We start from the raw sequence: 22399 nt of genomic DNA, 5'->3' as shown, positions 1-22399 counted from the left end.
TTTTAACAAAATGTATAAAATGAAAAAAAAAATTTTTGCCACTTCATGAAACATAATTCTGTCTCTGTGTGTTTGCAAAAGTTTAAACTTCTTTATAGCTGATCAATGTTATAATCACAGATCCTGTTAAAACACATTTTTAAATGTTTTAGATATTTAATTTTGATTTTAAGTGATTAGATACTTCCCTTATAATGCAAGAAATGTATAATAGTTCAAATCTATTTTAGTCGTTCTTTGCAATAATCTTAACACAGTTTATCTTTACATACATTTTAACTTATGCACTGTACTATAATTAATATTTATTTAGATTGGTCTTTTGGACTGCTCTTTTTTCTTTTCTGCAGCATTCTCTAAGGTTTGGCTTTTTTGTTTTGCTTTTATTTTGTTGGTCTAAAATGTTTACATTCATTTTTTAAGGATATTTTGGCAAGATATAAAATTCTAGGTTGAGTTTTTCTTTTTCATTACTTTAAATATATCACTACTATTGTCTTATCTTCCATAGTCTCTTAGTCAAGTCAGCAATATTCTTATTGCTGTTCCCCTAATGGTGATTTTTTTTATTTACTGGGACGGATTTTATATTTTTTTCATATATATTTTTTTAAATTTTCTGCAGTTTAAATAGAATGTGACTAAAAGTGAGTTTGTATTTGATTATTTTGCTTCCGCTATCATGAACCCATGTTGATGTATCAACATATTTAGAAAATTCTCCACAAGTTCTTTTTAATAATTCTTCTGGTTCATCGATTTTTTTCTCCTTTTAATCTGAAACTCTGATTAGAATTTTTTTTCAACCTCCCACATTCATTTTAATTTTTTTTTTTTTTTTTTTTGTGTGTGTGTGTGTGTCTGCATGTTGCATCCTTTCTTCTTTCTGTGCGTCAGTATGGAAATTTTCTTCAGATTTGTCTTCCAAATCACAAATCCTCCCCCACCCGGCCAGTAGCTGGCGGGGCTGCGGGCGGCCTGCAAGGGTGCGCTGCCCCCAGCCCTGCTGAGGCGCTAGAGAATCTGTCCCCACGCGGGTTGCTAAGCACACTGCTTCAGCCGCCGCTGGCTCAGTCGCCGTGTGCAAGCCGCTTGCCAGGCAGAGCAAACTGAAAGCGCAGGGAGCACAGGGCCTGGGGCCTCAGGCGCTGCCCTCCCGCGGCCTCCGCCCCCCACCCCGTGCCTCCCTGGCGGGCGGCCCCACCCCAGTTCCCAACCCCCTGGCGCTCAACTTCTGGCTGTGCTCCTCGAGGCTGAGCAAGGCGCCCGTGGCTCTGAAGGGGCTAGAGCCTGCCCTGCTCTGTGGCTGACTGCAGGACCGCCGCGGGCTGCGCTCGCCAGCCGCCGGGCTGTGCAGCTCCGCGCCATTCCTGGGCGCAGACCCTCAGCAGGGCTTTGGAGGGCAGCGAGGGGCTCCCAGAATCGCAAGTGGCACAGACTCGCTGCTCCGTTCTCACTAGAGACCTCAGGGCCTGGGGCTTGACCCAGAGGTGCAGCGAGCCCCTCAGAGCTGTAGAAGATATTTGACTTTAAATATTTAATATTCAAGATTATGTTAAATGAAGAATAAGAAATTTGTGTCTTGAGTTTTAGAAGGCTAAAGCAGGTTGTGGATGCAGTAAGTGAAAAATTTCTGTGCTGGGGATTTAACCCAAGGCCTCATGTATGCTAGGCAAGTGCTCTGCCACTGAACTACATTCTCAGTTCAGGGGTTGGCAAACCATGGGCCACATTCAGCCCATTATCTATTTTGATATGGCCTGCAAGTTAAGACTGGTTTTTACATTTTTCAATGAAAAACAAAATCAAAAGAACACTGAAGCTGCGGGTGTGGCTCAGTGTCGGAGTGCCTGCCTGGTATGTACGAGGCACTGGGTTTGATTCTCAGTACCACATAAAAATAAATAAATAAATAAATAAATAAATAAATAAATAAATAAAATAAAAGTATTTTGTCCACCTTAAAAAAATAAAAATATAGAATGCTTTGTGTCATGTGAAAATTACAGGAAATTCAGGTTTCTGTGTGCATAAAGACAGTTTTATTGGAACCTAGCCATGCTCATTTGTTTATATATTGACTGTGGCGGTTTTGGGGTACAACAGCTGACTTGAGTAGTTACCATTGAGACCATATGGTCTGAAAAGCCTAAATATTTACTATTTGGCTCTTTACAGAAAAAGTTTGCTGGTTCTTGGTCTATTACACAGTCTGTGCTCATTAAGTACTTATTGAATATTATGAGCTGTAGCTACACCTTGTCCATGGAAGGCTTTTGCAGGGAATAATTGCATTTATTTATTGAGAGAAAATCGATCACCTTGCCTTAGTATGGGTTTTTCTGACAGCCCCGTTATGATACTGTTACTATGTCTAACTCTGAAGAATTCAGTTTCTTACAAATTGTGTTATTAGATTCTATTCCTTTTTCAAAGAAGTATCCCAAGTAAGAGGTTTGCAGCACAGCATGAAAGAACATTTTTCTTTACTCAAATTTCAGTCTATCATGTATTTTGCACAAAAAGATTGTTGTTATATTTTTAAATACTGGATTTTGTATAGTAATTTGTTACACAGATACCATGTGTAAGATATGAGTTGTTGAAGTACTTATGTTGATAAAATTGGGGGATTTTATGGAGTATATTAACATATTCCCTCACTTGATATTTATTGACCACCTATTATGTACAAATTTTACTACTGTTGTATTTGTGTTTAGGGTGAAAATGTTATATTCTTCCTTAAATGAAAGCTAAAATTGTAATTCAGGGGAAAAAAAAGAACAACAAGACACAAATCCTTTCCCATGGTTTCAATACTGCTATTAACCCCATCAACTGAAAATTTAATTTCAATTATTTTATGTTTCATTTATAGAACAGTTTTACTCTTTTTCTGAATTCCAGGCCTCTGATCAAAATTTTTATCTTCTGTTTTATTGAACATATTAATCATAGTTATTTTAAAGTTCCTATCTGAAAGCTCCAATAAGTGAGTCACACAAAGGTCTCTTTTTATAGTCTGTTATTTTTCTTGGTTCTCATTCAATTGTTTCTGTTATATAACAGGCTTTGCATTTTTTTTTATCAATTTCCACATTGTGTAGACAATTTTGGAGAAACTCTTAAGATATGTATGTGTGAAACTATTAAGACATGAATGGTGTGAAACTATTAAGATATGAATGGTGTAAAATACATTGTGTACAACGACTGTCTTGAAAAATTGTGTTCTATATGTGAAATATGAAATGAATTGCATTCTGTCATCACTGTGAACAAATCAGGATAAATTTTTTAAAAAATTTAATTGAGGAAACTAAGTGCTGCTATATTTCTGAAAAAACAAAAAGAAAAGGTTGTGGTTGTTTTTATTCTGACAGGCAGAGATACTATTTGATCATTTTATTCTTTGTCCTTCTGATGTCATAACTAAAAGTCTGAGTTTTTTAAGTCACCCCAAATTTGTGGATCTTGAACAGCCATCTGCTTCCCAGCACTAGGCAGATGCAAAAATCTATGCTTACATATTTAGTCTTCTAGGCTATGCCTTCTACCAATCTTCTTGCATCTTAGATTTGAATATATCAGATGACATCCCTGACTAGCAACAAATTCGTATACAGATTCTTTGTTCTTTCCTATGTGGCTTTTGATTCTTTGCAGCTGCTCTCTGTTGAACTCCTATTTATATCTCCTCTGTGCAGAGAACCTATTTTGTTTGGATTGCATTTACTCCTAGCATGGTATAACTATCAAGTGTCCTCAGTGCAAAGTTGTAAAAATGTGGATCTTAATCTTACTCTTTAAAGAATGCATTCCTTCGAATTTTTGCCAGTTCTAATGGTTCTCCAGTGTTGCCTTTATCATTTCTTTGGCTTGGATCTTCTTCAGCTCTTATAATTTTTGTTAGCAGGTTAATCCAAGCAATATAAGCTGTTCTGTCAAATATTCAGCAAACTGTAGTTTCCTTCTCCATAAGAAAGAGATACCCAGTGATGCCATGATCACTTTTGTCTTAGCACTTTGTTCTTTCAGCTCCCTAGATTTCCAATGCAATATTTATTAATTTTTATTTTTATGTAATTTGTAGATTATTCAAAGAAATATCTGAACAATACCACTGTATTAAGAATCAAGAAAACATGGTACTATCTAGATATATTTTGGTAATTGTGAATATGTATTATAAATGAAAAGTAACTCAAATTTAGAAAATAAGTTTCTTGAATTTATGACAATTTTTATTCCTACTCTGTTTCCCTATGTACCTGCTGGCATTTCATAAGATTTAGGCTGTTATGATAGATGAGAGGAATTTCAATGAGGTATGTGTTTATGAAATGAAGAGAGGCTTAATTTACACAAAAACTTTTACAATGAGCTGGGTATGGTGGTGCACACCTGTAATCCAGGTTGCTCAGGAGGTTGAGGCAGGAGAATTGCAAGTTTGAGGCCAGCCTCAGCAATTTAGCAAGGCAATAAGCAACTTTGCAAAACCCTGTCTCAAAGTGAAAAATAAAAAGGGCTGGAGATGTATCTCAATGGTTAAGCAACCCTGAGTTCAATCCCTTGTAAAAACAAGTAAATAAAGGGCTGGGATTGTGGTTCAGTGGTAATGACCACCTAGCATGCACGAGGCACTGGGTTAAATCCTCAGCACCACAAAAATATAAAATAAAATATTGTGTTCACCTAAAACTAAGAAATAAATATTTAAAAAAAACAAATAAATAAAAATAAATATTTTACACTGAGAAAATAAATTATTACACATAGAAGTCATAAGAAATACATTTAGTATAATATCTAAAAATATTAAAATATGACTTTAGTAAGGTCTCTGAATTAAAGGTGGATAGGGGCATCCCACATAGTGAATATCCAAATAACTAATGAAAAAGTGCTCAAAATCATTATTAACACTTAAAGGACTTTGAGATATACACATCCCCAATGACCTGCAATTTTGATATTTTGCCTGGTACCTAGAATTGGCACATTGTCAAGCAGAACTCTCAATCAACCCTCAATAGGAATAAAAGTGAAAAATAAAATTTTATTTTAAATTGTTGAGTTCCTTGCCCTTCTTTGATATGATAGCATGGCCTAAATTCTCTCAAGAAAATAATAGATACAAAATAAGAAATAATCTGTATAAATATGCTCTTTTCTGATTAGGTAAACATCTTTGAGACCACTCACCCTTGCTGGAATCAAGGTATTACATTCTAGCCTACTGACCCTGGATGAGTTAGGTAAACAATTTGGGACTACAAGATTTCTAGAATAATTATAGCTAACTTCAAGACTTGTGAGGACTAAATGAGGTTAACATCTAAGAAACAGAGCAATGCCTAGGGACCATATACATGAAAGTCATTGTTTTCACTTTTAGTCTTATTGGACTTGACTTTCACCTTGGTTACCCCTTGTGTTTCATTTCAGAGCTGTCTAGTCAAAGACCACATCTCAGAATAGTTTTGTAAATCATTCTGTGATTAAGAGCTACAGAAATGAAAGTAAAATAAACAAACAAACAAACAACAATAACAGCAATGACAAACTTTGGGGAAGTAAACCTGAAGAAATTACTTTTAGATTTATTGATATTATGGTGTACTGAGCCTAACATTTAATTACCACTTGGCAATGTAGCCCCTTCTATAGTTAATCATAATTTAATATTTCTTATAGGGAAAGAGAATTACTTTCTAGTAAATAGTTTTATAATAGCCTCTGAGTTCAATCGGAGGTTGTAGAACCACAGATCCACACTGGGATATGAAGGGAACTCTTTAGAGTTTTAGACAGGAGTATAACCGGCATGAATAATACCCAAAGTCTGGGTTTCATATTCCTTTTGTGTGACTATGACCTGCCAATAAGATATCTGGAAGGAAAAGAAAGGTGGACACCCAACTGGGCACAATGAGGATGATTAAGATCATAAGTGACATGAGAATTAAAAATGAACTTATAACTTGGGGCTGGGGTCGTAGCTCAGTGGTAGAACACTTGCCTAGCCCACATGAGGGTCTGAGATCAATACTCAGCACAACATAAAGATAAATAAATAAAATGAATGCATTATGTCCATCTATAACTACAAAAATTTTTAAAACATATTTTAGCTGTAGATGGATATAATAACTTTATTTTGTTTTGTTATTATTATTATTATTATTATTATTTTTGAATTCCAGTACTTAGTGAAACTCTAGGGCAGCAAATAATGTGTAAGGGTAACCAGTACTGCATAATATTTCTTGTTTTGATACATTCCCTTTGTAGTGATTTATTAAGGGAAACTGAGAAAGCCTGATTAAAATGCATAAACTGTGCTGAACAGTAAACAACTATGTCTAAGGATGAAAAAATGGGACCCAAATGCTGCTCATAGAAATTGCCCTTAATGATATGGCCTATTGTTGAACAGATTAGGAAGCCAAAAGTTGCTTGTCATCAAATGTCATCCATTTCCCATCACTTATAAAAGCAACACTTCCTTGTGCAAATGTTTCAATTTGTTGTAGTTAAAAACTGCTTCCTGACTTAATCCTTGAAGAAATCAGTTCTTTTGACTGTCAAGTGAATGGAAAAATTTAGACAGGGAACACACTGGACTTCACAAAATGAAACAGAGATTGTATGTTGAAAGAGAAATAAAATCTAAAGAATTAACAGGAGCAAATTAAACCAGCTTGAGAGCTCCAGATAGGGATTTCTTTTGTAATTCATTTAAGCTGGGGGAGAAGTTTTGTGGGTTGGCTAGGTGCTGAAATCTCTTTTTATTAAAATATACATATATTTTAATTTTTATTTTTTAAAATTTATTTATTTATTTGCATAATGATTCTTTTTTTTTTTTAGAGAGAGAGAGAGAGAGAGAGAGAGAATGTTTTTAATATTTATTTTTCAGTTTTTGGTGGACACAACATCTTTATTTTATTTTATGTGGTGCTGAGCATCGAACCCAGTGCCCCACACATGCCAGGCAAGCACATTACTGCTTGAGCCATATCCTCAGCCCTGCATTACAATTCTTAAAACACCATTATATAATAATTTATCATTTGATTATATATTATATATAAGGCATGTTGACACCAAATTCACATCTTCATACATGTATTTTGTATAATGATGGGGATCTCCTTTCATCATCCATGCTATCCCCCTTCTCCCTCCTTTTCCCTCACACCCCTATTCCATATCTAAAGGTAATCTTTCTCCCTTGCTCTCCCTTCCAACCCATTTTGAGTCACCCCCCTTATATCAGAGAAGGCATTTGGCATTTAATTTTTGTGGATTGGCTAACTTCACTTAGCATAATCTTCTCTAATGCCATCCATTTCCCTGCAAATTCCATTAACTTATTCTTTTTTATTGCTGAGTAATATTCCATTGTGAATAAATGCCATATTTTTTTTTATCCATTCATTCACTGAAAGACATCTAGGTTGCACCAGAGTTAATCAATTGTGAATTGTGCTGCTATAAACATTGATGTGGCTGTGTCCCTGTAATATGCTATTTTTAGGTTTTAGTCTGAGAAGAGGAATAGCTGGGTCAAATGGTGGTTCCATTCCCAGTTTTACAAGTAATCTCCATACTGCTTTCCAAATTGGCTACACCAATTTGCAGTCCCACCAGCAGTGTATGAGTGTACCTTTTTCCCTGCATCTCTCCAGCACTTCTTGTTTTCTTCATAATGGCTGCCACTCTTACTGGAGTGAAATGGTATCTTAGAGAATGGTGGCAGAGGGAAGTATCTCACATGATCAGGAAGCAGAGAGAGACTGTACTCATTAGGTGCAAAATATATTCCCTAAAGGCATGACCCCCAGTACCACTTCCTCTAGCCACACTTTACCTGCCTTCAGTTACCACTCTGGTGATCCCATCAAGGGATTAATTTACCAGTTGATTTAAGGCTCTCATAACCCAATCATTTCTCTCTGAATGTTCTTGCATTCTCTCACACATGAACTTTAGTGAGATAATGAGATACTTAATATCTAAATCATAAAATATGATAAGAACACTTAAATTCTACTCTCTCTGCAATTTTCAAATATACAGCACAATAGAATATTCATCAAATTTTTTACACAGGGAACAGTTTGATTGGTTTCTCCAGTTATAAGGTCTTTTAAAGAAGTGAACCTGTGCTAATATGAACATCCAAATACAGTGTAAAATTTCCATTATCAATGCATTCAAACTTTTCTTCCAACCATCCCTTGCTTCTTTTTGTAACTAATCCCTGCTACCAAGATTGTTAGGCCTACCCACAGCTTTTTTATATTGTTGTAGGAATTTTAACCAGGAGACTAGGAATTCCTACAGTGCAGACAGTTAGATGCCTTTATTCTGTACATAAACCTTACTACTGTGAAGAGAATATAGACAAGAGATTGACAATAGCAACAAAAATAGAAAGTAGCAGAGAAAACTCTGACCCAAGATTTCAGTGACAGGAAGAAACGTAGATGGTCAATGACAATGTGAAGAAAGATAATGCAGAGTTCTCAGGAACCCCTGCAATCTTGATGACAGGAGGCATGGTGCATATGTGTGCACACATATGTGAACACACTGTGAGTAAATACTTGTCAGCAAGAGATGTTAAAATGAAAGGTGAAGAGTCAAAACGGGAACAAAGTTCCAGCTGACTCAGAAAGTTTAATTCTTTACAAAGGTGGATGTCTATATATGAGTAATAAAATTTAAGTTTTCAAGAGTTTTGAGATGCCCATATAATTATATTTCTAAAACACAACACTGTAAGTTGAGTTGGTTTACATAATTGGATGTGTTTTCTATATTTATTGTCTTATTCATTGACTTGCTTCTTTATTCCTTATTTATTTGTTTATTCAACTGAGAGTTAAGTACCTAAGAAGTGCTCCACACTGTGTGATTGATAGACAGCAGTCATGGGCCCTACCTCTGTAAAATGTAAAGAAACCAAAAATATGTTTTTCATAATTAATAGAATACAATCATAGTAAATCCTAAGATGGAAATAGACACAATGTTATGGGAGTATATGTTATAAATATGTGATTTATTTTATGGGGTTGAAGTAGGATTCCTTATGAAACTGGTATTTAATGGAGCATCTGAAAGATAAGTAAGAACTAGGTAAGAGAAAAGATGAGGATGGGAGAATATTACAGACAAATGAAAACTCAGACTCAAAAGACTCCAATTCTGGATTAGAATATGGCTTTGGCTGGTGGGGTCAGAAAATACAGAAAAGATAAGCAATGGTGGTTATAATTTTGGATTCTAGAGATTTGAAGTTATGATATCATGAAGAACTTTCAAAAATATTTATCTTAAGGTGAGTTAAAAGCTACTAAAGTAATTTAACCAAGGGAATTACATGAAATCTTGTATTTTAAAACAGCTTCCAACAAGAAGTTAGGAATTCATTGAAGAAAGAAGAATAATGTGAAATAGAGAAGATGATACAGAAGTTCAGGTGAGAGGTGATGGGTTTGGATAATATGATGTTATCAAAGTTAGAAATATGTGAACTGAGAACAGAGTTATTAGAAGTTATGTTGATAAATTTGATAACTTTTCGTATGTGAGGAGATGACATAAAGAAAAATTTTAAATATCACATCAATATTTGCTTTAGTAGATATTTGCTGCTTCATTCACATTATCCTTTATATCAGTAGTCAGCAAACTTTTTCTGTAGAAACTATCTATTAAATATTTTAGGCTTTAAGGGAAACAGAATTCCCCCTTCTCTACCTCCTCCATCAATTCAATAAAAATGTAAAAAATAATTTTATCTTATAGGCTCTAAAAACACAGATCATCAGCCAGAGTTGGTCTGTGTCCAAATTCAGCCCAGCCCTGCTTTCACTTTGAAGTATTTATGATTCAATTAGAGTTTTTTTTGTAATACTCCATCTTATTCATATATATATGTATGTATATATATTACTTTATAATATGTTTAATTTGAGTGGTTTATGTTGAAATTAATTAATATATCTTTATAAGAGATCATTGTATATCACAAAATTTCCCTTTTAATTTAGAAGCTGATCAAGATCATCCAAGCAAAATATTAAAAGTTCTAGGCTTGACATGGTGGTGCATGTCTTTAATCTCACCAGCTTGGGAGGCTAAAGAAGGAGGATTATGAGTTAAAAGCCAGCTTCAGCAAAAGTGAGGCTCTAAGCAACTCAGTAAGACCCTGTCTCTAAATAAAACAGGGCTGGGGATGTGGCTCAGTGGTGGAGTGCATCTGAGTTCAATCCCCAGTGAACATTTCCACCCCCCCCCAAAAAAAAGTTCTAGGAAAGCATGTTTTTTCATGAAAGTGCTGGAAAACAAAATTATATTTTAAACTACATATTCTTAGAAGTTTGAGTTCATTGTGTACATGATAATATATAATTTTGTTGGTTTATCTGCTTCTCCATCAGAAAATCTAATAAGCCCCTTGGAATGGATTCACAGATACTTCTGGATTTGTCAACAAGACCAGTGAGCAGCTTAGTCCACTTGCCTGCCCAACTCAGCCCAGGAGATGGCAGATGACAGAAAAAAAGGAGCCCAGCCTAAGCAGAACTGGTGTAAAAATAAAACAAAAGACTTTTGCTTCTTTCTAAATTCCAAGATGAATATTCTTTGCTGTAAAAGGAGCTGTGAAAAGGCAGGAGTGATGTGCATGAATACAGTCACCAACATATTGAAATTCGGTCTTCAAAACTAACACATGGCCTCAGCCAAACGTCCTGAAAGACAGGTTTGAAGTACATGCTGTGAGGAGTGCTGGAAAATACCACATTTTCTGGGCACTGATGACTTTATATGTTGAAACCTGTATGTTGAAATTCACTTGCTTAAAAATAAATAAATAAATAAATAAATAAATAAATGAAGTATTGAAAACTGAATCTCCCAGAGAGGATCAGGGTGGAAAGTGCAGGACAGCAGAGAGGTACTCATATATTTAGATTAAAATACAGGAGGTACTTAAGGTGTGGGAATGAGAGTATTTCAGGACCTAAGAACCCTGAAGACTAAAATTGTGTTCTCTCTTTCCCAGGAAAGACTACTATGAAAATTTACTATTGGAGTTGGCTCCATAGCTCAAGAATTAGAGCATTGGTCTTGCAAAATTTACTCTTGGAAATTTTCAACAATTCTCTGCGTGTGTGTGCATGAGTGTGTGACATTTCCTCTCAACCCCCACTAGATACCTCAGGCTCTGAGCTTTTATCCTCGTTTGTGTATCTAGTTCTATCAAGTTGCACTATATTGCTGCAGTAAGAGTTATTTTTCTTTCTGCCCAAAGTATAAGATAGGCTACTGAAAGGCCCTTGGGAGACCAGTATAGATGTGATCTGAATTGCTAATGACGAAAACAATAACTGAAAGCTTTAAAAATCCTAGTTGAAATGATTCATGTGTTGCTTGACATGAACCTCTTAACCAGGCACTCATTGCAGACCTCAGTGCTCAGAATTCTATCAAGCTAATGCAGAATGTTCAGCATTTTATATGCCCTCTTGCAATTTAGATGTCAGAGGGCTACTTGGCTCTTCCAGATGTTGAGCATTTCCCCACTCAGGATTTATCTGGAGGTTGTGTTCTCATAATCATTTTGACTGTTTTCACTGTTGCTCCACCTCCCTCCATCCAGGCTTTATTCTCTTAGCCCTTAGCAAATTATCAAAAAAAGCCCATTTACTCTAATGTGCCTAACACAGAATCCACACAAAGCCCTCTGCATTGAGCAGTAGAGGCTGCTAAAGATTAAAGGGCAACGACAACAACAACAACAATAACAACAAGGAAAGATGGTTTTATCTTGCAGAAATGCAATCAACTCAAACTGGAAATCAAACACTTCTGTTGCGAAGTGGCCTTGACTTTCCCAGCTTCCTCCTTTTTTCCCACCCCTTTCAATCCACGCTTCACATTGCTCTTTTCCCCGCCCCATTTTTGTTTCATAAATTTTTGGACTATTTTTTATTACCCAGAAATTCAAACACAAATGATTCTTCACCCACTTCTAAACTCTGGATCTGCTTTTGTATATCCACACAGTATTAATAATTCTACATAATGGAAGGGATTTCTAATCTAGATATTACCCATCAGCAATATAAAGGAACTGACAGAGGCTCTGAAATTCTACTCTTGTCTTTCTATCACACACTTTTCCATCTCAACAATACGCAAGACTCAGAGAAAAATGTTTTTCCTCAGAAGTGAATCATTGTTCCTCATAACTATCTATAATAGCAATAATAATGATCGTTCTGATTTATAATAACATTTTTTATTTGTGTAAAAAAACTGAAGCAAACAAACAAACAAGCAGAATGAGGGGCTCTGGGTAATCTCTTCCAGTTCAGGTTATTTGCTAATATATTGCATAGGACTCTATACCAACTCTCATAGTCCTAATGACACGCTAGGTTTGTGTAGCCAAGTGGAGCTATTAGTAGTCCCTAGCTACATGTGGCTAATTAACTTAAATTATAAAAATTCAAATAGATTAAAAATTAAAATTTTAGTTGTTGTTGCACTATAAATATTTCAAGTGCTCAGTATACACACTGAGTGTGTCTGTTCAGTGATGATAGCAATGAATTATAGAATATTCCTGCCAATGCAAAAAATCTCTTCTGGATGGAGCTGTTCTGGATTAAAAAGTAAAAGTGATAATTGCCTTTGGTAAATTGTTCTACTTTTCAGTGAGGCATATCTCAACTGTGATTAATCTGGAAGCAAAGGTGAACCATGAAAAAGGAGGTTCAGGTTTTGGACCTTGAGGATAAAATATTCTCTGAAATACAGAGGGAGCAAAATCTCTTTGAATTTGGGGAAATTTTATTTCTTCATTTTTGTAGGACTTTTAAAGACATGCCTGCTGATGTGTTTGCTAGCTGATGTAAATGTGTTTGTTAAAACTGAGGGAGGCATATGTAAATTCCATCAGTGCAATCAGGGCATTCATACTGACAGGAATCAAGCACCAACTGCCTTTTAATAACTAGTCTCTTGGTACAGAGCGGGTGGTGCTGGTGGCAAAGCTGCTGCACCGCTGCCCAGGGTCTTCACAGAGCCAACAAATCCCGGAGAATGAGCAGGCCCAGCCACTGAAGCCATGGAGAAAAAGTGGTGGACAGCTCGCAGGCGGATATGAAGCTGGTAGCGCACCCTTGTGCAAAGAGCAAGATGTGAAAGTATTTCAGCTTCAACACCAATGTCAAAGGATGCATCTTGTAGTGGAAGAAGATCTACTGTCACATTTGCTTGTCCCAGATCGCCTATTCTGAGAACACATCCAACCTGTCTTACCACCTGGAGAAGAATCACCCCGAGGAGTTCTGTGAGTTCATCAAGAGCTACACGGAGCAGATGCTGGAGGCTTTTGTCACAGCCTTCTCCAAACTCAATCCTGAGTCATCCTCATCGTCACAGCAGCAGCAGCTGCTGTCACCTGCACAGAAAGCACTGGCCTGAAACCTGGCCATGGCTTCTAGGGCACAAGGCAGCAGGAGCTGATGGGCACAGTTCTGTCGCTCATCTGTGAGAGGCTGTGCATCGTTTCCGTTGTGGACGAGCCCATATTCTGCATGCTGCTCAGGACCACAGAGCCCAGTTACGAGCTGCCCAGTAGGAAGTTCTTCTGCAGCAAGGCTCTGCCAGAGCGCTACAGTGCCATGCGGGAGGCTGTGCTCAGGAGCTGATGGACACCACATGGTGTGGCATCTCCACCGATCTGTGGCGCAGCAACAACCAGAAACACGCCTATATGATGCTGGCCATGCACATCCTGGGCCTTGCATTCTCTAACTGCCTGTCGGTGGCCTCCAGGTGCCTAAAGACCTTCCAGGTGTCAAGGAGAATGCGGCAGAGACCATCACACACGTGCTCTAGGAGATGTTCATTGAGTGGGGCAACAGCACCAAGGTCTTCAGGACCACCAAGGACTGCGGGAAGGACATTGCCAAGGCTTGCTCATTGCTGGATATCCCCGTGCAGATGCAGTGTCTGGGTGGCGGATATTCAAAGTGGGCATCCAGTAGGCCTTCCAGCTGCCAAAGCTGGGCTTCCTGCTGGCGTGCTGTCTCAGGCTGGTGGCGAACTTCCAGCAGTCCTTGGTGGCCATGTACATGCACCACAAGAAGCAGCATGGTTCAGAGCACAGCATGCTGGTCAGCAACCAGGTGGCCTGGTGGGGCAGCACCCTGGCCATCTGCAGCCGCTCAAGGAGCAGCAGTTAGCCATGGCAGGAATCCTGGTGGAGGACAGCAACAACCACCATCTCATGCTGGAGGCCACCAAGTGAGCCACCATTGGCAGTGTGGTGGACCTGCTGCAGACTTTCAAGCAGGTGGCCAAGATGCTCTCAGCATCCAAGCACCCAACCATCAGCATGGTGAAGCCGCTGCTTCTGAACATGAAACTCAACATCAAAGAGATCAAATGCAAGGAGATGAGCATGGCCAAGGAGATAATTGCCAAAGAGCTCTCCAAGACCTCCCAGGAGACGACTGAGATAGACATGTTTGTTCCTCAAGGTGGCCACCTTCCTGGACCCGTACTACAAGAGATTCCCCCTCCTGTCCGCCTTTGAAAGGCAGCATTGGAAAAACCGAGTGGTGGAGGAAGCCCAAGGCCTCCTGGAGGTCAAGGACAGCAGCTTCCCACTGCTGCCACCTGCAGAGGACAAGCTCTACTCAGTGTCCAAGGGGCCTGTGGCCAAGAATCCCAGAAGTGTCATCAATAGCATGCTGGCCAAGACCTTCTGCCGGATAGGCGGCGCCGAAGAACAGGAGGAGTTGCACTAGCAGCTGCTGGAGGAGCTGAGCAACTTCAAGTCGCAGAAGATCCTCAGCCTCCAAGGGAACCCACTCAAGTGGTGGTCCGACACCCAGGTGCTCTTCCCAGTGCTACCCAAGGTGCTCCAAAGTACTGGTGCGTGGCTGCCACCTGCATCTTCCCTGAGCGCCTCTTCGGCTCCTCAGCCTGCATGGTCAGTACCAAGAGGAACGGGCAAGCCTCAGTGCATGTGGACCAGCAGGTCTTTCTGTACAAGAACTCCAGGATCACCGCCGAGACAGAGCCCCAGAGCCCGAAGAAGAAGAGTAGGGCCAGTGCTCAATCAGGAGCACATTTTTCCTCTCAGGTATGCACTCAGCGGCGGCTTCTTTGGGCTCAGGGACTGGGGCTTCGTATAGAGACGTGTTTGCTGATGCTTTGCTGTAAATAGTGGGTTTTGTCTGGAACCCCAAAGACCAGTTAAAGCTGAAAAGGAAGGATAGAAGGCTGGGGGTTCCCAGGGGTGCAGAGTCTTGGGCCTGCCCTGTCCTCTGCTATCTTCCACAAACCAAAGGCCATAGCTTCCTTAAAAGACTATCAATGACTGATACTTAATTTTCCCCAAGAACTGGACATGGTGGTCCATGCCTACAATTCCAGCAGTTTGGGAGGCTAAGGCAGGAGGATCACAAGTTGGAGGCCAGCCTCTGCAACTAGCGAGGCCCTAGGAAACTTAATAAAACCTATATCTAAAACTGAAATATAAAAATGGCTGGGGATATGATTCAGTGGTTAAATATCCCTGGGTTCAATCCCCAGTACCAAAAATAAATAAATAAAAATAAAAACCAAGGTGGCACGGGGAGAGGCTGGGGGACACAGGCTTTCAGATGAAACTCCTTCCCCTTCCTTTCCCCCTCTTCCTTTCCAAGGACTGACTATAGGTGTCTCCAGAGAGGGTTCTGAAACAATCTGGAAAATTCCAATCAGGTCTGAGTGGAAGACAGATTCCTGCCAAGCAGCACATCACCTGTCCATCAAATCCCTGGGTTTTTTTCCTATTTCAGGTGAAGCAAAGGTCTCCCCTTGGGTACCCTGGTAAAAATATTTAGCCACCATACTCTGCCTGAAAAGGGATGGGTTTTATCTCGGAGAGGGGGGTGGAAAGTATGGGAAAATGAGTTTCAGTTCCAGACACTTGGAAAAGTAAATGGAAAAGATTGAAAAAAGGGGGGGGTGTTGCTCTCTGGCTTTCAGGTTGCACCTATCACATTGCAATGTGTCTCCTACAATTCTGCCAAATTTATCTTTGCTTTCTCTTTTCTTGTTGGTACACGAAATTCCTGAGGCTATCCTGACACATGCATATAATACAACAAAGTCCTTTTTTTGAACCACAGATTGAACCTAGAGGGGTTTGTGCACTGAGCCCCATCCCCAGCCCTATATTGCATTTTAGTTAGAGACAGGGTCTCCCTGAGTTGCTTCATGCCTTGCTGTTGCTGAGGCTGGCTTTGAACTCCTGAACCTCTTGCCTCAGCCTCTCAAGCTGCTGTCATTACAAACATTCCCTAGCAAAAAAAATCCACTTTTAAAGTCCCTACAAATCTAGGTAGTTCATGCATATTGCAGTTCTGTGTTTTATTTGTGATGCATGAACAGAAGTGAACAATTTTTATTTTTCTTGGGGAGAATAAAATGCTCCTATTTTTTCCCCTCTTTTTTTTAAACCTACTTGAGCCCAACTTCCCAGTATGAAGATTGGAATTTGAAATTCCTGGATGGGAGAAGATGTTTGAATTCCTTTGAAGTCTTTTAAAGCTCAAGCTCATGGGGGCATTTAATTTGCAATATATAAGTATATAAATATATAGAGGGATATAGATAGATAGATATATCAATAAACTGTTATATATATATATATATATATATATATATATATATATATATATATAATTTATTTATTTTTGAGGGGGGATTGGTTTACTGGAAGTGTCCTTGGGGAAAATGGAATTCTGTTTTTAAATTGTAGGACTGTTTTTCAGGTTGGAAGAATGATGCTCCCTTCTTTAAGCGGCTGAACTTTGAGCTCTGTGGTTCCCAGGCTTCACAGCTCCTTGTGCAGGTTAAGAGAAGCCAGACTGCACAGGATGCAGGGCAGGAAAGGGGCTGGGTTTAGGAATGAAGGGTAAGATCAACATTATCATTAGGCTCTCTAAATTAAAAACCACTCTGCATTCTAGAAGCACAGGGGATGTCAATACTTTACTATTCATTGAGGGCTAAAGTGAACCGATGCAAACCAACAAGGAGAGCTGTCATTTGCCTCAAACACAGGCTATAAAGACAGACAACAGGGTCCCATGATACCCTGGTTTCCACAATGCTACCTCAGGTACTGGTCGCCAGCTATTCTGACAAATGCTACATGATTAAGCTCTAAGCTCATTGCCCATAGAAACAATTATCCAACAGATACACCTTGACCTCTTCCACATGCAAAGCTTCACTGGGGTATGGTGTGAAGTACATGCTGGGGTAAAATTCCCACTGTCACAGAGTTGGTAGACCAGGGGCTACTTGGACTTGGAATATGATGCTTTCAGAAGACATTTCATTTAGAAGTCACTGGAACTTTAATATTGGCTAAGGTCCTTAGGATTCTGTGTGTTTAAAATTATAGACCTATTAAGGGTACTTTTAATTGGTACAGCCACTTTAGAAAATAGTACAGCAATTCTTTACAACTTTAACTACTAGCAATTCTACTTCTGGGTGTATAGCTGAAAGCCTTCAAAAAATGAATTGAAAGAGATGCATAGGTTCATGGCCCCAGTATGTTCACAATAGCCCAAAGATGAAAGCAACCCAAGCCCTTGGATGGATAGATGGATGGATGGATCAATAAACTGATCTGCACATGCACCACATGATCTGTGGACACATACATTGAAATACTACTTGGCCTTACAAAAAACCAAGTCCCACTCTACAACATCGACTATGGGAGACCATCCTTGCACATGACTGAGATTCCTCCCCAGCTGGGTGTGACTTGCTCAGTCACTTTTAATGTGGCAGAGCCTTCCCCACCCTTCTTGGGTTTGAAAGCTTGTCCATGTGGAGGTGTGTCTCACCACTGTCCCAAAGATTCAATCATCGCACCTGACCTTGCCACACTGCCCCCCTTGACCTTCATTGGATGGGATTTCCCCCAAAATCCTTTGTTCTCCAATAAAAGCCCTCTCCCTAGCAGGTTCTCTCTCTCTCTCTCTCTCTCTCTCTCTTGCATCTTCAGTAAAACCTGGCTGCCCCCCTTGGGGAGCTTGAGGCTGAGGGTTTGAGGAGCCATCCAGAAGCTGGTTTAAAAAGTAAAATGGTGTCTGTGTCTTTAATTTAAACTCCCTGAGGATTTTGCTGCATGACTAAACCCTTCATACCGTCTGTGCTGGCCACAGACTAAAATGGATGAATATTGAAGTCACTGAGTTAAGTAACATAAGACAGTTGCAAAAGGCCAAAGGCTGCATTCAGGCAATTATACCTGGCACCTTGAGTAGTGAAGTTCATGAAGCCCAAGTAGGATGGTTGGTTGCTGGGAGCATGGAGGAGGGAAGAATGGGAGAGAGTGCTAGTGGGTGTGGAGCTTCAGTTTCTTAAGATGAAAGCATCCTGGAGATGGATATTGGTGACAGATGCACAATAGTGTAAGTATAATCAATGCCACTTAAACTGCACACTTAAAATGAGCAAATGATTGCTTTTATGTTATGTGGATTTTACCACAACAACAACAGTTAATTGATGAATTGTGCACTTCAAGTGGGTGAATTGCATGGTATGTGATGTATTCCCCAACAAAGCTGTACAGTCCAAAAACTGTACACACACACACACACACACACACACACATGCTCACACAAAAATCCCTGCACTTGAAACACTAAAGCTTTCACTAAAGCTGACCAAAAAAAGCTAAAAAAAAGCTAAAAAATATATATTTTTAATATATATATATATATATATATATATATTCATAGAGGAAAAATAAGTGTTATTAATCAGAAAATTAACCAAATAAACCATCTGTAATCAGTAACTCACTTTCAACTATCTGGTAAGATTTATTAAACTATTTTATTCATTGGAAAATAAAAGCTGAATAGAAGCATTACAGTGGCTATTCTTACTGTTAGAAACTCATACCTGAAAATTACCTTGGGATCACAGCCACTTTATTCTAGGTGACTCTGAATGATAGCCCTTGAGATGTTCAGCTTCCCATGAGGGTGATTCCTTAAAAAGAGAGAAAGAGAGACATGAATGCTTTTATGCTTAATTATTGTTTTTTGAAGAAAAATCTTTAGTAAAGGGGAGGGGAGACAAATTCCAGTATTAGGCATCCAGAAATGAGATAAAGAATCTCTAAACAATACATTTTAAAGGAATTATTGCTATAACTCTCTATCAACTGCTGAAATAATTTCATAAGTTTTAGGCCCCATTTATCTTACAGATTCTCCTTCATTTTTCCTTCTTTTCTTAATATTCACAGAATAATCTTTGGCATGACCTATTATCTTCATGTAGTAGTTGGAATCAATCATAACTGTTTTCAACTCAGAAAGGAGTAATTTTTTTATACTTCCTTTAAAAAAAAGAGAGGAGAAAACAAAATAACTCAAAACTATTCAGTGTTGCTTGAAATTTAATCACAGTACTTTTTTTAAAAGTCTTCTTTTTGACATTTCATATCCATCTCTTTAGTCTGTCAATAACAATTATTAATTTACAATTCAAATTCATGTTTACTTACCACACAGTTTTAATGGGACATTTGCTAAAAGCTCATTAAATATTTATGAAGATATTCAGAAAACTCTGCAGTCTCAAAAGTTAAGACAACATGCATCTTAAAAAGAATTTGAAAATGATTGTCAGTAAGTAAATAATATAGAAAACATACCAAAAATATATTGATTTCAGTATATAAACAACCAACTCTTGTTAATTAAACTGCATCTGCTTCTGAAAATGTGTAAGCTCTGCTATGTAACTCCTGCAACCTGCTTCTTGACTTAGAGAACCAGAGCTGAACCTACAAGAGCCAAGTCCTCCTAGCAGTGCTTCTTCTGCCTCAGTCATACGTTTAGAATCAGGGAAATAAAATCCAGGACTACAAAAGACAAAGCAATCAGGTTAGAGGACATCTTATTCTGGAGCACATAATTTAGTTATATGAGTAAAACATAAAGTAGGAGCAGGATGGAAGTGTATTCAGAAAGTAAAAGAACATCCTGCCCTTACCAAAAAGCATTCTTACACGTTTCATCAGATCCTAAAGCAGTGAATGACCTTAAGGGAAAATAAAACCATAGGGTTTTTTTCAAAAAAAAAAAAAAAAACCTAAGGTGAAATTGATAGGATGGTCACCCACACATCAGTTCAAACTACAGGTACTAGATTTTATCTCAGTGCTAACAAAGAGTGGATCTGCTCATGTCTACAATCACTGATGTATCAGATCTGGGTTTATTAAAGCACAAGTTTGGAAAAACCATGAGGTTCAGGAAATCATACTGCAGAGCAAGAGAAAACTAAAAATATCCAGACCCTGGACACTTGGGCACAGCATTCTTTTGAAAGTCCATTCCTGCAGACCTCAGAAGAAAATGTATGAGTAATTAGAACATCTAAATACAGTTCAAGATAACATAGTTACTTTAAAAAGGAAAAAAGTAGTGCAAGAAAAGACAGACACAATGAAGCAATCACCAACAATACACAAAGATTCAATTTTCTCTGATCCCTCCCCAGCACCTCTTATTTTTCAACTTTTGGGCAGTGACCATTCTGACTACAGTGAGGTGATGGCCCATTGTGGTTTTAGTTTGCATTCTCTGATGATTAGTGACATTGAGCATCTTTTTTCATTCGACATGTACCTATTCGACATTTATAGGTCTTCTTTTGAGAAATGTCCATTTCAATCTTTTGCCCATTTTTTAAAAAATATCAAGTCATGTTTTCTTTCTATTGAGTTCTTTATATATTTTTGGGTAATACACTTGTCAGATGTATGGTTAGCAAATACTTTCCCCCAATCTGTGGCTTCTCTCTTCACTTTGTTAATCATTTTCTCTTCTGTGAAGTTGTTTTTTTTTCCATTTGATAACATTCCATGTGTCTCTTTTTCTTTGGAATTATATCTGAAAGAATCATTGCCCTGATCAGTGTTATAGAACTTTTCCTCTTATATTGTCTCCCTGTGGTTTTATAGTTTCTGGTACATTTATCTTTAGTCCCTCTGGAGTTGATTGTTTTACCATAATATTTGTAATATGAAACTGTAATATATCCTTATTTGAAATTTCAAAAGGAGATATATTTTGCAGAATTTCCCAAATTTTTGGCTATGTGAGTCTATCTTGACTAGTGCATATTCATTATATAGCATAATGGGTTTCCTTGTGGCATATTCATATATATGTCATCTTTGAGTTGATCAATGAATGTAATTGTTGATGAGGACCCAATTCATCCTTTTGTGTGTAGATACATAATTTTCCTAACAGCATTTATTGAAGAGATAGTTCTTCTCCACTCTGAGTTCTTGGTACCTTTGTCAAAAAAAAAGACTGTAAATATGTGGGATTTCTAGTCTGTTTCATTGTTTGTTTTATGCCAGTTTTATACTGTTGTGCTTTCTAGTACTTTGTAGCATATTTTGAGGCCAGGTAATGTGATGCCTCCAGCTCTGTCCTGCTTACTCAAGACTTATTTGGCTGGTCACAGTTAGTTGTAGTTTTAATTGAATTTAAAACATTTTTTTCATTGTGTAAAAATGCAAATGGAATTTTGATAAAGATTGTGTTGAACTTGTAGGTGTTTGGAGTAGTATACTTATTGTACATTAAGCCTTCCAATCCATGAATGAGGCATGTCTATTTGTGTCTTCTTCAATTTCTTTCATCAACATATTGTAGAATCAGTGTACAAGTCTCTTGCCTCCTTAGTTTATTCCTAGATAATTTATTCTTTTTGAAGCTATTGTAAATGGTATTATTTTCCTTTCAGATAAATTTGTTATTAGTACATAGAAATGTGACAGCTCTTTGTTTATTTGTGTTTTGATCCTACAACTTTTCTAAATTCATGTATTAGTTCTACCAGATTTTTGTGGTGTATGTGAGTTTTTTTTAATATATTTATTTTTTTTAAATTATAGGTGGCATTGCATAAATCAATGCCACTATGGGTCTATGAACAATATGTAGGGCTAAAGATATATGTTTACAAATAAATAGAATTCATCACCAATAGACATTTAATGAGCATTCCTTAGGTGCCAGGCCCTATTTTTAAAATATTTAATAGTGACGGTGGCTGGCTTGCCACGAACCCCACAGGAAGATCCTTGCAAGGGGCCTTCCACTTAGTCCAGGGATGCTAGCCATCGTGGCAGCCGCCGTGGACCACAAAGGTCAGAGGAAAGGAGGGAGCCAGCCTGGCATATGGAGGAACAGCCAAGCAGACCCAAGACAACACGTCTTCCCTGACCTAACTGATCACTCACTGGGCA

The 22399-nt window shown here is 38.1% G+C and overlaps 1 pseudogene; it reads left to right on the top strand.

The window, feature by feature from the left end:
- Positions 1 to 8498: 8498 nt before the first annotated feature.
- LOC144251818 (E3 SUMO-protein ligase ZBED1-like) lies at positions 8499 to 15236 on the top strand (annotated as a pseudogene).
- Positions 15237 to 22399: the final 7163 nt, after the last annotated feature.

This window comes from Urocitellus parryii, unplaced genomic scaffold (genome assembly GCF_045843805.1).
Source record: "Urocitellus parryii isolate mUroPar1 unplaced genomic scaffold, mUroPar1.hap1 Scaffold_232, whole genome shotgun sequence".
In the NCBI taxonomy this organism is placed as follows: domain Eukaryota; kingdom Metazoa; phylum Chordata; class Mammalia; order Rodentia; family Sciuridae; genus Urocitellus; species Urocitellus parryii.
This window is presented reverse-complemented; position numbering and strand designations above follow the sequence as displayed.